Genomic DNA, 15,092 nt, shown 5'->3' on the forward strand with positions numbered 1-15,092 from the left:
TGTTAACAAAATGTCACACTATAGTATGTCGTCCAAAATATGAAAAAAAATATTACTATATCATATCCAAAACATGATAAAAATGTCATAATATAGCAGCCAATACACTGAGCAAACCAACAGGTGATATACTTTCGGTTCAAATCCTGATTGATTGAAAGTTCTGGTTCCACTGGGGATTGAACCCAGGACCTTCTGCGTGTGAAGCAGATGTGATGACCACTACACTATAGAACCTCTTTAAACACACAGCTGCCGAAAAACCTGAAAAAAACCCAGAAAAAAGTTGTTGTCTTTTTCTGTCATCGCAGGTTACAATACGAGGGAGGATTAATTCGTTCAGTGTTCCTGTCGTCCAAAAATTTTTTTTTTAAATTGTTATAGTAGAGTATGTCGTCCAAAATGTTAACAAAATGTCACACTATAGCATGTCATCCAAAATTTCATAATAATGTCATAATATAGCAGCCAATAAACTGAGCAAACCAGTTCAAACCCTGATTGATTGAAAGTTCTGGTTCCACTGGGGATTGAACCCAGGACCTTCTGCGTGTGAAGCAGATGTTATATTTTATACTTTTTTTTTTTTTTTTTTTTTTTGGGGTTTTGTTTTATTTTGTACTTTGCGCCCATGACTGCTGTTTGTGAAGGAAGTATTACATAAATAATTTTGTATCCCATAATCTCATAGATGATCACCTGACGACGAGGTTGAGCCCTTTTACATTCTGATACCCGTTTGTCCTATTAGCAGCTCACTTCCCTAGTCTGTGTATATTTGTATGATAGAGTGAAAGATTTATTTTATACAGCAATGCTTCAGCAGTGATTTTGGTTCTTTATCCTTTTATTGCCAGTAAAACACACCTCACAGCTCTGGTAGAAACTGCCCCCAACCCTCTGCTGTCACAGCCGGTGGACATTTTGGCCAGTCAGTGAGCGAAGTGAATTCTTTGTCTGAATGCCTTTGAACACACAGCTTTTTTTTTTATACTATACTTTTTTACTATAGAACCTCTTTGAAAAGACCAACACCAGAAACTGAGTAGTTAAACCAGCGGACAAACAGACAAACGATGAACAAGTCAGAAAACTGAACTTACATGAGTGTGTTTTCTTCACAGTGGCCGAAAAACCTGGAAAAAAAACAGAACAAAACATTTTTTTTTCTGTCATCGCAGGTTAATTCGTTCAAATGTCGTCCAAAATTTAAAAAAAATGTGTTATAGTAGTGAAAATGTGAACAAAATGTCGTCCAAAATATGAAAAAAAATATTACTATAGCATGTCGTCCAAAATATGAAACTATAGTCATAAAATAGTCATCTAAAATGTGAAAAAAAAGTCATACCTTCAAAACTAGGAAAAAAGTCATACTATAGCAAATGTCGTCCAAAATTTCATAAAAATGTCGTACTACAGCACACAAACTCAGCAAACCAACAGGTGACCCACTGATGGTTCAAATCCTGATTGATAGAAGGAAAGTTGTGGTTCCACTGGGGATTGAACCCAGGACCTTCTGCGTGTAAAGCAGACATGATGACTATAGAACATTTTTGAACAGACCAACAGCATGTTGTCTAAAATGTGATAAGTAAACTAATTCTATGGCATGTGGGAAGCCAGAGTACCCAGGGAGAACATGCAAACTCCAGACAGAAAGTCCCAGTCCCAGATTTGAACCTGGAACCTCTTCACCGTGAGGCAACAATGCTAACAATTGCACTACTGTGTAACCTGTTGAAAAGACATCTTAGTCAAGACGTATGTCGTCCAAAATAACCAAAAAGAATCATGCTATAATATGTCATCAAAAATATGAAAAAATAGTCATACTGTGGCATGTCGTTCAAAATGTGAAAAAAGTCACACTATAGTGTGTACTATAGCATATAGTACGAAATATGAAAAAAATCCCACTTCAGCATGTCCAAAATATGTCGTCGTTCAAAAAAATGATTAAAAAAAAAAAGGTCAGTATGTCATCCAAAATGGCAAAAAAAATGTAATACTATATTATCTTCAAAAATAAAAAAATGTCAAACTAGCGTAAAAACAGTCAAAAGAGAAAGCGTTAAAGCAATAGTTTCAGTTTGAGAAAGTCAATGTACACACTTCCTGGAGTTCTCAGGCAACCTGTGGAGATGCGAGGAAGTCATTGTCTTTATAAACCACAACGAGTCATCTTCATACATGCTTTCTTTACAGAGTAAACATCAATATATATTATTTTGTTACATTAGGATAGATAACCATATACACCAAAATGTTGCACTGTTCCTTTAAATACTTTCGGCAATCCTCTTTAAACTACAATTTTTTTTTTTAAAGAAATGGAAAGATACCCCCCCCAAAAAATTGGTGGAACTGAAAGGTTAAGAGGTTTTACTGCAAAAGTTCAGTCACCTTTTGAAATATTAATCTGGGTGGTAGGAGGAGAACAGCTTGCCCTTATGATTAAGTGATCTGACATGTAGCCTGACAACAAGCCATTAAGTGCTATAGTGTGATTAATAAAATCTTAACGCTGCAATAATTTATTTATAACAGACAAACATCAAAACTAGCTGAGAGACCGTACGGCCGACACGGTTGTAGTTGAAATTGTAGCAAAAAGTTGCCCATTTACACACCCAACACACACAGCCAGCATTTAGCATTTCTTCTGGATTTTGTTCACTTGACAAATTCAATTCCCTTGCTCATCTCCCACTTTCTTTTTTTTTTGGTGGCCAACATTGTCACCAGTTTGCCAGACACCTACATGTGAAAAACACACCTGAACACCAAGTGCATGGCCCTTCTCCGGGTTCTGCCATGAGGCATTCTGGGTAATGTGGGAAATGTCTATAATTGACAGAATTGCAAAACATCATCGCAGCATAACCTTTGGAATTCCTTGAACATCAGATTATTGTCTCACAAGAGCATCCAAGGAGGGCTTCTCTCTTTAAATAAGTAAATCTAAAGGCAGCACTTTTGGGGTCATTTGTTGGATTAGAACTATAATAAAGTGCCAGTAAGTGTGCCACAATTGGCCACGGAGGTGTTTTAGGACACTGTGTTTGGCTAGAAACAACTTGAGAGCCGAGTAAAAACCAATTAAACCATCAACCGTCAGCCTCCCCCACGACCTTCACACACCCGTTCTGACCAGCTGCATTAATTTTCTGTCACAATTTATAAAGCAATAACATTCATCAATTAAGGAAACAGATTTAAATTGGAGCGGGCACACAGCCCAGAAGCACAGCCTTCCACAGGTGCCAGGCCCATTTCGAAAAAAGAAAAAAAAAACAAGACATAAATGAATTCTTGAAAAGACCTTGTATGTCAGGAGGTGTCAGCAGATGTGCTCGTCTTTAATGTGTTGTTTATCGCTGGGTATGTAGAGAATGCAGATAATAAATGGAGCAGGCAGCTGGCCTTTATTAAAGAAAAGAACGGTGCATTCACAATAAGCTGTTCAACAGCTCAAGGCTTCGCTATCCACTCAGTTATGAGAAAAAAAGGAAAATCCTTCAGACTCTGTTTCATTCCCAACTTCATCTTGTGCAAAAAACCCATGCATTGAAAAAAAAAAAACACATCCACCTCAAGCACAGCGTGTAAACTACATGTCTGTAAATTTCTAAGAGCTGAGTTCAAAGTATTTGAGTGGAAAGCTGAAAATAATCAGCATTATGTAAATGCAGACCTAAATGGATGCCGGTCTTGATTTAAACATTCAGCTTATGTTAACCGCAGTGACACACAGATCCCTTTAATAAGCCCAAAACTGACTGCATAACACTGAATAATTACATCTTATTATACATTCCCCCAACTCCCTCTGTCCCACCATTTCCTGTGTTTTTTTTTGTTATTCATTCTCCACCGCCTGTGCTGTGAAATCCTTAATCTGGGCCGAGGCGAGGAAACCGGGGCCAGACGTGGATGATCAATACACTTTCTATGATAACCTGACTGATTCTTATTAGCCGTGACGGGTTACAGCCTCCAGCGCTGACTGACTAACAATATTTGTACGTTAAGATAGAAGACCGTGACAGAATCTGAGCCTGAACCAGCCGACTGCCGACGTCTTTATTTCCTGAAGAGACTGACGTGCATTTCAACAAATCTCTCTTTCGCGTGTCGCCATTAGAACAGGGAGAGGTAGAGGAACCTTTTATTAAAGGCTGACATTTGAGACGAGATGCGAGTAGAGGCTGTTCCCGTTGCACAAGAACGGAGCGTCAAACAATAATGCGCACGGAGCAGAGGGAAGAAATAGCTGTTGTCACGTTGCTAGAGCAACATCGGCACCCGTGTTGGGCCTTAAACACCGTATGCTGTATTCCAAATTGTCCAAATAGCGCTCCTACTTGTGCAGTGCAGAAAGTTTGACTTAGCAGTGTTGTTTTAAATCACACACTGTTGTTCTGCACTGACTGGAAATGACCTCAGCATGCGAACACGTCACCCTCCAAAATATCTGCAGCTTTAATGATTCCACTCAGAAATTAACGTGTCTTCTGTTTAACACACTCAATGTACACACCGATTCTTCTGTCCAGCAGCAGAAGTGATAAAGGCATACTTTTTTTTTTTTTCCGGTGTTCAGGAACAGCTGCAGCTTCCTCTAAGCGCCTTCATTTCAAAGCAGCGAGTGTCGGTACGCAGTCTGGGATTAAAATGACGAAAACAGAAGACGCCGAGGCAGCCTGAATCTACAGCAGAGCCATGGCGCGACCTGCAACATTCGAGAAACAAAAAACCCACAAAGTTGCTTGAAAAACTGTGCCGAGAAGAACTGATGGTGTTTTTCAAGGTCGAAGGTGGTCACAGTAAATACTGATTTGGTTTTTGGTCTTTCCAAAGTCATTTAACAAATTGTCCATGGTTCAATTTTGGGAAAGCATCTTCCAAACATCTTCCAAACCTTTCAGACAGTACTATGTGTCTGTGTAGCCTCACACGTGTGCACACATATTGATTAAACACTAAGTAAGCTCTGGTATCCGAATGATGCCGTTAACAAACATGACAGCTCTGTGTGTGTGTGTGTGTGTGTGTGTGTGTGTGTGTGTGTGTGTGTGTGTGTGTGTGTGTGTGTGTGTGCGTGTGTGTGCGTGTGTGTGCGTGTGTGTGTGTGTGTGTGTGTGTGTGTCTGCGCTCATGTGTGTGTGTGTTCTTTCTTCGAAGGCAAAGGTCTGCACGGTAAATATGAGTGGAACAGATAACACGACTCTCACTGGGTAATGAGACAGGAAGAAATGTTAAGGGCGTCCTGGGAGAGACATGTAATGAAGCATTGTTTGAAGGATGAAAATGCACACACACACACACACACACACACACACACACACACACACACACACACACACACACACACACACACACACACAGGTAATGAAGCATTGTAGGAGGTTGAGCCTGGCTGAGGCTGATAACATCCCGTTGTGCCTGATGGAGGACAATGGGCCGTAGAGATGGAACCAAGCAGTCTGTGCACCAAACTCCACCATCATCCCCCCCGACGCACGCACACGCACACGCACACGCACACGCATACTGTACACACAAAGATGGATGGATGTACCTGAAAGTGGGGCTGATAGATAACGGGGAGCCTAGAAGAGGAGAAGAAGGTTTGAAAACGACGCCACGGCGCCGCTTTCTAGGCCAACATTGATCATCGCTGGCATCGACCCCCGAGCCCAATCTGTTCTACTGACTACATTAATTAAAAGACCCATCTTCATAAGGAGAACCGCAGTGGGAACTCCTACATATGGGCACCTTCCAGGAAAACAAAAAAAATAAACAAATAGGGATGGTAGCTTAGAAATGTTCCCACGGCGGAACTGCTCAGAGGCCTGAATGATTATTTTTTTTTTTTTCCTTTTCGTTTATCCTCTGATAGTTATTGTTTGCCAAAAGATTAGTGCACTCTCTCCAGAATATTCACCACAGCACCTGTACTTTACTGCTGCTCAGGCGGTGCATTTGATGCGGGTAGTTAGACGAAGCCGACTGGCAACACTCCCTTTGGGCTTTTGTTTTCCCAAGAACCTGCTCTTATCTTTTTTTTTTTTTTTTTTGCTTTTTCGTAGATCTCGACCGGGAGCGCGGCTCGACTTTGCAACACAAATGAAACTGAATGCTTTATCTGAATGAGCAGATGGAGAACACACACAAACACACACACACACCCGGCTCCCTAGAAGTCGATGCCACCTTTGTGCACACTGCGGTCTAGACAGAGTCCTTACCAGCAGCGAGAGGTCCCGAAATTATTATGTGGTTTGTTATGTTTGGAACGACTGTTTTGTTTGCCGGAATAATGAAGTGATATTGATATGGCTCAGGCAACAGAGAAATACGAGTACTGGAAATGGATTCTAAGAGTCAATTAACCTTGGATAGATGGGGGTTGCAATGCGCTTGCTTCCAGACACAAACCGGTCTTGAATTTTGGATCTCATGTAAAGGAAGCCTGAGGAAGAATATCTGCTTTCCATTATAAAAAAAAAAAAAAAAAAAAAAAGCGGTGGCATCCATTTTCCTGGAATAATTTCAATTATATGAAATAGGCAAAACATTTTCGAATTAAAGATGTACGTCGGACATGCTGGAGTTAAGAATAAAAAAAAAAAAAACGCAGGATGGAAAAGAAGGGGAAAGTGCGAGATGCATTCGAACCTGTTTACTGTTTAGCAGACAGCTCTGCCGCAACAAATGAGCTGCTTCTGTAACCCAGACGTGTGCGCTGCTTCACACAAAAGTACAGTCAGTCACAAACTGCAGTGGAAGCACCTTTTGTGTCACGTTTTCAGCATTCTCCTTTTCCTAATGAGACGTGTAGGTCAACATTTCAGTCTGCCTCACACTGTTTAGCAATCCACTTGTACCGGTATTCTTCAGATCTACCCGTGCACATCCATTATAATCTGCCGCTGCTTTCCTGCAGCCAAACAGCAAATGCCGTGGCCTGGTTTACCCACAATCTACTTCACAGCAGGAGGCGGTGTGAGGAGCCACAGGGAACAAACTGTGCCTTGTTTGTACTACCAAACTATTTAGTATGCCAGGAAAAGATTTAGGATGCCATACAGTACTACATCCAGTACTATGTCCACATTGTATGTATGCTACATGCAACAGTACATACTTTGTAAGGGTAGCTGCAGTACGTACTAAAAGTAAAAACTAATATCCACACTATCCATCCTCGCGACGGATTGCAACGGAAGACGAGGAGGGTCAAAGTTCAAGGCGCTCGTTTGTGACGAAGTACTATGTCCCAGTTGCATATAAATATATATACTGCATGCAACAGTGCATACTTTGTAAGGGTAGCTGCAGTACGTACTACTAAAAGTTCAAGAAAATAGTATACGATTCGGAAAGCAGCCAAACTCTTTGCAGCCTTTATGCTCACATATCTACAGAGTTGTCAAACCAAGGATAATATTTCAGCTGCTGACACTTCAGCCAAGTGGACATTTTGATCTGCTGGTGGTGCCAAATAAAACCAGCAGTCATTAGAATTCATCTTCTTGGATGATGAAAAGTCTGATCTAAATTTGATGGTAATCTATCCATTAAGTATTGACATATTTCCCTTTAAAGCTTAAACCCACACAACAACAGACTACCAACCCAAATTGATGCCACTGATGTAGCCAAAACTCGCAAAGAAAAATCACAAAAGGTGTTACAGAGGTGCTCCTCCAGCTCGATCCAGAAACCACAGGCTAAAAACTGTAATTATTGATGAACACCTAACTCCAGACGTGTTGCAGGTTGCTCGGTGTTTTGTCCCGCTGTGCGCCCCGTGTGAATGGGGATGTTTACTCACAGCACGTCTTACCCTCCCGCTGCGCAGCGCTGGTTGGACCTGGCGCGGTCGGCGCGCGATTTCAGCCAGCAAGAGAGCTTCAGAGGTCGCCGCAGGGGGAGAGGGGAGGATCTGCGAGGAAAGACGAGGGGGGAGTCAGACCACGGCATTTGACATTTACTGGCCTTTATCAGGTGCTCTGCAGGAGAGGCCACTGATGTCGGAACATGCGGGAAATCCTACACACGGATTTAAAAGAGCCTTTCCCGACCTCGAGTTGAGGCTCAACATGCGGTAGACGTCGGACATTCTGCATTTTTTTTTTCCTTCTCAATGTTAAAGAGTCATATGACCAAAAAGGAGGCGAAAAACGGTATTTTACGTTGGTTTTTTTTAAAGATATTTTTCCACTTCAGACGCACAAATATTTCCGTCCTCAAGGCACTGCCTGCCGTCGCCCCACAGCGTCCGAGCCATCTTTTTCTCTCTGCTTTTGCTTCTCTGTTGGTTTGTGATTCAGATTTCAGCCTCCCCCCCCCCCTCCCCCCCATCTCAGTCCCTCCGCGCTCGCTCGGTAAATACCACGGCCCCCTCTGTGGGCTGAATCCCTCTTAATACCCTGCAATCCTTAACAGCGCCGGACAGAGAAGCACTGACAGAAGATTGACCCTCTATTTTGAAGGGATGATGCTTCATGGGGTGTCAGAACAGTCACAGATTACGTTGGTCATTTGGACGAAGACCGCAGAGACGGAATGAGGCCCGGCCATCCAAACGTGGCCGTCACATCCTGGTTGTTTTAAGTACAAAGGGAAGAAGAAGGGTCGGTCTTCGTCTGGTCCTTTACATTTTCTCATTGTGACCAATATGCGGGCTCCGAATTCAGCACAAACAATGAAAGTTTTGTCTAATAAATACATAAATATGGGTCTCCAGATAATGTAGTTTAAATATGTAGCTGCACTGTTCAGATCATGCGATGCTTCAGGGAAATCCTGTAGGGATACGAAGTCCAAAATCACCAGTCAAAATGAATCCACCCAGTGAACGCCGGATGGAACGAATTAAAGACTCTTTCCTACCTTCACCACAGTTACGCGCTGCCTAAAAGTCTTGGTTTAGTTTGTCGGTAACGACCCAAACTTTCCACTTTGTTTTTGGTCCATTTCACTTTGTACTTTCAATATTCCAACAGCACTTCTAGCGAGTAGTCTTTATCTTGGACAGCCAGGCATTTGTGGCGAGGTTCAACACAAGCACATTTCTATGATGTCGAAGAATACATCATCAATCAACACACATATTCAACCTGCTCTAAAAAAAAAAAACACACACACACACACACACATTTCCAACTCATTACTGTGTGTGATTTTTCAGTCTTCCCGTCACATCTTCCAAATGAATAAATGTCATTTAGAGAATCCAAGTCATGATTATAGTGAAGGAAAGAAAGATTAGTGGAAGTGGGAAGTGACAAGTTACAACAAATCAATACCAATTAGTATACTTTTCCTCACGCTGAATCAAGATAAAAGCCGAACTGGATAAAACAGTAGCAGCTGTTGCCTGGAAACTATTCGGGGATTTAAGTAAAATTCAGTTTATCCTGAGCCAACATTCCCCTCGCAAGTTTGTGGGAAAGACTTTTTGCTACTTTTTGTTTGTAGCTTATAATAATAAAAATGAATGCGTTTTGGGTTTAAAGTACAAAAGTTTCCAAGGACATCAAACACTGAAAGAATCATGAAATGAAACACCTTGTGGTGGTTTCATACAAACGGGTGCCAGAGTTACTTCTGACCAATTAGAAGTGTGGCTTATTCAAAATTTCCTAAATGACTCATAATTAACAATAGTTTTTTTTTGCACCACAATAATCTAAGAAAAGGTATAGCAATTAAAGTTGACTGTAATCAAGACTTGCACACAACAGCTTTTAAAGTCTCAAAAACAGTTTTTTGAGTTGTTTTTAGGCCGCAACTTATCCTACTTATAAGGTGGTCCCTTCCAACCGCTTTAGGGTAGGTGGAATGAAACCTTTCTTCTTTTCTTTCTTTCTTTTTTTTTTTTTTTTTAAACTATGTTGACAGTGTTTATCTAAAGGTCCAATCAGTTACTTCCAAGATCACACAATCAAAAGAGAAATGTCTCAAAACAGAGAAGGCGTTATTGTAACTTGTGTGAAGCACGGGCCTTCCCGACGACAGGGCGAAGCTCATTTAAAGGTCCCGTATTGTACATTTCTTTTTGTGATTGTGAAGCAGGTCTATGTGCTGGGGGAACAAAGAAATGCTCAAATTCAGCACAACCCACTGTCCAAACTTTTATGTAGGAGAAAACACAGCGCTAGCAACCTACAACACTAAAGAAAACCTGTCTGTGCACCCATCACTCGGAAAAAAGCCAGCCAATCAGAGGAGAGGGTCGTTATCATTAACACACTTTAAGACGGACAGAAAACAACCCGCTCTTAGAGCTGCAGAAAGAAGATTAAAGGTGGAACTGCAAAACTCTGTTTAGATGTTTTTTGTTATTTAAAAGTACAAAAATATCTTCTTGTGGAAATCAAGGCTGCATTGAAAACACAAGCAAAGTCTCAAATATTTGATCTCAAAACTAATTTCTCCCAATACCATCTCTTCCTGGAATTATGTCTTCAACTATATTTTCTCATCATGTATCCAGTCACAGCATTCATTTACAAATTATTCTGGTACTGCTCAGACTTTCTCAAACTAAAGTAAACGATAATGTAAATCACGAATGATTTACAACAGGAAGAGCAGAAATGGAGGAAAAAATAAGTTATTGAGGGACATTTCAGCTCGGTGATTGGTGACTGCAGATGGGGAAAACAAGAAGTGAGAGAGCAGGAAATGAAGCAGGAAAGAAACAATCTCATGAAAAACTGGTCTGCACACACACACACACACACACACACACACACACACACACACACACACGAGTCAGTGCTCGCCTCGGGATGAGAGCAGGAAGCAAATCCACCCCCATTTGTGGGAAATCTGGAAAATATCCATATTCATGGTAGATGAGGGGGGGGGGGGGGGGGGGGGAAGAAAAGGTGGCTGTGTGCAACAATGTGTGCAGGACACGCGATACGACTCTCCTCCTGACACAAGGCTGACATTTCAGTCATCACCAGGAGGGGAGGCTTCGTGTGGAGACGGGGCAGCGCAGCCCCGGACAGAGTCGCAGCTTTCTGCTTGAGTGCAGAGCTTTGCATAATTACGGAACAACAAGTGTGTTCCTTTTTTTTTTCGTCCGATGGCGCTTGAAGGGAGTCGACGTGACTCGAGGCAAAGAGCAGGTACCGATGGTATTATCACAGGCTGAGAACGCTACCTGGTTTGGGGGAGGAGGGTCTGACTTTATGTATTTACATGGTAGTTCAGAGGGGCCACTGGCACCATGTGTAAACACATTAAACCATGTTTAAAATCACTGGTTTATTCTAACGACCCTCCCAGCTGGGCTCCAGGTGTCCCCGTGTCTTTTTGTTTTGCAGGTGCTGAATGGTGATCAGACGAATGAGCTACAACCTGTCTGGTGTTCTTCTGTCTGTGTAAATCTCTCCTCCAGAGACACGTGTTACATTGCTCTTTGGTTTTATTGGTGGGTTTATATAATTTTGTTGTTAATAAATTCATTTTCTTTGCCGCCCTCTCGCGTCGTCTCCCGTTTTTTGTTGTGGTCTTTGAGCCTGGCTTTGACAAATCTTGACAATGCTTCTATGCTTTGTTGCTGAAAGTTAGATAAGATTGATACCACTCTCATCTCGTTTTTGGGTTTTGTGAAATGTTTTGTCGATTCCTGAAATGTTTTTGTGTTTTCTAAAATGTTTTGTGATCTGTGAAATGTTTTTGTGTTTGCCTTTCAGAGCCACCGTACGTTGAGGTCCTTGAGGATAAATTGTGGGTTGTCAGCGAGGTGAAGGATTGCCTTTAGAAACTGTCAAATTGTGTTTTTGCAGGGGAGTTTTTGTGTTGGACCATTTCTTGCCTTGGTGCCGTTTTAATAAGACACGTCCAGCAGTTCCTTTGGATATGATGCATGCACTGACCACAAGGGGCAGCAAACATGCATTTACATTCCACTCGAATCTTTTTTTCACCCCACTGAACTGTGTTCACAGGATTCATTGTGTGACATTGTTCAACATTAAGAAGCCTACAGAAGTCACCACTCTGATTTAGTGATATTGAAGTTATGATTAAGTTTTGTCCTCCACGTAATGTGAATCGACCCGGCTTTTGTCTCAGAGATCACGCCCACTTTATTTGCTCCAAATCCCTTTAGCGCGGCAACACAATGTGAATCCCAAGTGGGAAAGACAGACCTCACTGGGGAACAATGAGACATACTGTGCAGAGAGAATTACATGACATCTACACTGAATGGTTGATTGCCTAAAATTGCCAGCTATAAACAGCATGAAAAATTGTTTTTGACTCAGAGAAAATTGTATGAATTTGGAAATGGAAATGCAAAAACTCCTGAATGAAGAAATGTAATACTTTTCTTTTGTTCTTTTGTTTCTTTTTTAGCAAAGTGTTCTTTAAAAAATAAAGTTGATGATCCAGTAAAGGCTTGATTCTATTGACAAAAAGAAAAGTTAAATGAATGATGTCCCCTGTGACCTGCACCTGCAGCCAACATCAAACTTATCAAACGACACCCAAAATGCATTTCAATCAAATTCCAACCAGCAGTGACATCGCTGTGAACATTTGTGAACATTATGAAGGCTCGAGATCGGATTTTAGCTGTCGCCACTTCGGAGCAGTTTTGAGCAGGAAATGACCATATTTAGACGAGTTCTCAATCTCATTGAAAAACTTAAGGACATTTAAGTCCCACCCACCAACGGCGGAAACCTGACTGGACCACAAGCCTGTCAATCAAACAGACACACCCCCAAAAATGCAACTTCTTGATCCCGTACTTCTAATTCATGATGGGATTATTTTCAGATGGACCACCAGAAAACTAATAAGATAGAGTGACTTTTGCTAAAAACACCTAAATGACTTGCGTAAAAAAAATTATTGACATCGTATTTCATGAGATAAGTTAAATGGGAGTCTATGGAGCCTGAGTATTTTTGGAGCTAACTCCTAGTGGCCCTCGACGGTATTGCAGTTTATAGCACCTTCGTATGGGCTTCATTTTTCAGACCCGGGAGCTACATCCACTTCCCCATACAGTTAATGAACACCAGTAGCAATGTGACCTGCCCTGTCAAAGGCAAGAAACACACTCTGCCTGCAGAGTATTCTGAAATAAGTGACAACTAACTGGATTTACAAACTGCACTGCAAATGCTGTTCAGATAAAGAAAAAGAAGAAAAAAAACAGAAGCAGCCAGGCACAAAATAGATCTAATGGTGGACATTGACCACAAGAACAGAAGACAGAAGAGCAGCAGGAGGAAGAGTGATTAGTTTGCTGGGTGTCTAATAGGAAATTGAAGGTGAAATGTCCAAACCCCCTTCCCGCTGCAACAGAAGAGACAGCCAAAGCCAACATCTTCATCCGAGATCAATGCCTTCTAATCCAGGACACACACACGCATTAATGATCGCTTCACCTCTCACACCTTTTTTCTTCTTCTCCCATCCTCTTAATCTCTGACCTTTCTCAGTCTCTCAACGCTCTTTGTTCAACATCTGAGGTCCCGAATCCCAATAACTCCATCGAACTGGACAAAGACGAGTTTCCAAACAACGTTTATAAAAAAAAAAAAAAAACAGCCTCCTGCTGAAAAGTTCTCTCGTCTCCACAAAGGGCCTTTCTCCTCTTGATAAATATCTCACAGTTTAATGACGCAATTTTGCTGAAAAGTTCAAGATCATTACCAGCGAGAAAGTGAAAGGGGCATACGTTACCGACAACTAAAAACAATGAGACTGCCAATTCGCCAATGAAAAATACAGCCGAGCTTGTTGTTTGGGCTGTTGTGTATTCATGGGAACCCATTTGCCGCAGTTGATATTTGTAACTAGGAATGGGCCGCACATTGTGTTTGTATCTAAAATGAAAAATGAAACCAGTAAAGCAGAACTAGTGAGCATGTGGAGAAAATTGTTCGGGAATATTCCAATGCTGGAAATCAGGTAGAAACGTTTCGTGTGGGCCGATTGCAATTTTTTTTTTGCCGTAGAGATTCATCATGGAACAGATAGAAATGACTTCTTTGATTAAGTTAGCTCGGAGTAAATATGTATTTTTCATCATATAAAAATAAACACGTATACTGTGCCTGAATACCCATCTAACATCAACCAGTTCACAAGTAAAGCCGAAAATTATGGAGCAATGTTTAACCAACACCGGTTAGTAAAGAGGACGGTAGAAAAGAGGAGAGGATGGTGCTGCTTACAATTTGTCTAACAAACAGGCAGAGACTCAGCTATTTGCTTTGTGCACTGCTGTTTTGTAGCCTCGAGTGTTGGCATTATGGCTCGCAGTGTGTGTTTTTTGGTGACCGTATTAGGACGAGCGGGGGGGAGGGGGGGGGATCTGACAGAGAACCCGAAGAGACTGTGCCCACCCACCTATTCCTTTAACCTGCCCCTCAGGCATGTCAATATGGAAAAAAAACGACATACGAAGCCAGGTTTTTTTTTTTTTTTTTTTTTTGGAGCCAGCCCCTTGTGGCTACGAGGAGAATTGCTCTTTAAGGCACTTCCACATTGGCTTCATTTTTCAGACCGAGAGACTACGTTCATTTTCATATACAGTCAAATAGTGAGATGATTACACACAATGTCGAAGGGGTCACTCTTAATGCTGAACCCGGAGAGAACTACCCTTCATTTCTGCATTTCCCTTCAGGTGTATGAAGAGTTTTGCAATCTTAACCGGATTGCTTTAGTTTTAGAGCCTCCAACTCCCCTGTTTGGGTTTAATCTGACTGCTCTTCCTCAAAGCAAAAAAGGAAATATTTTCAGTACAAAATCTGTACACTACCAACCAACTAACAATAAATAAATCTAGAAACTAGTGGTTGAACATAGTGGAACATTAAGTTTATTGACAGAATTCCATGAAGAGTTGGTGAAGACCAAAACAAAGCTGAAAGGAGGGTAAATATTGAATTTCAATTTCCCCGGGTCATCTGAAAATGTTGCTCTCTGTCTGCCGGATGTGTAAACAGACAACTGTTCACGGCATTGTCACTAAGAGGCTGCCGCAAGTTTAGGAACCACGACGGACACGTCTAACTCCCTGGGAAACACCA

General features: G+C 41.6%; 1 non-coding gene across 1 annotated transcript; it reads right to left on the reverse strand.

The window, feature by feature from the left end:
- Positions 1 to 164: 164 nt before the first annotated feature.
- On the reverse strand, positions 165 to 237 carry trnav-cac (transfer RNA valine (anticodon CAC)). The gene has a single exon. It is a non-coding gene; the product is annotated as a tRNA-Val (tRNA).
- Between the last annotated feature and the right edge of the window lie 14,855 nt (positions 238 to 15,092).

This window comes from Embiotoca jacksoni, unplaced genomic scaffold, assembly GCF_022577435.1.
Source record: "Embiotoca jacksoni isolate LCO1_2020_lvr unplaced genomic scaffold, fEmbJac1.0.p SCAF_35, whole genome shotgun sequence".
Taxonomy (NCBI): domain Eukaryota; kingdom Metazoa; phylum Chordata; class Actinopteri; family Embiotocidae; genus Embiotoca; species Embiotoca jacksoni.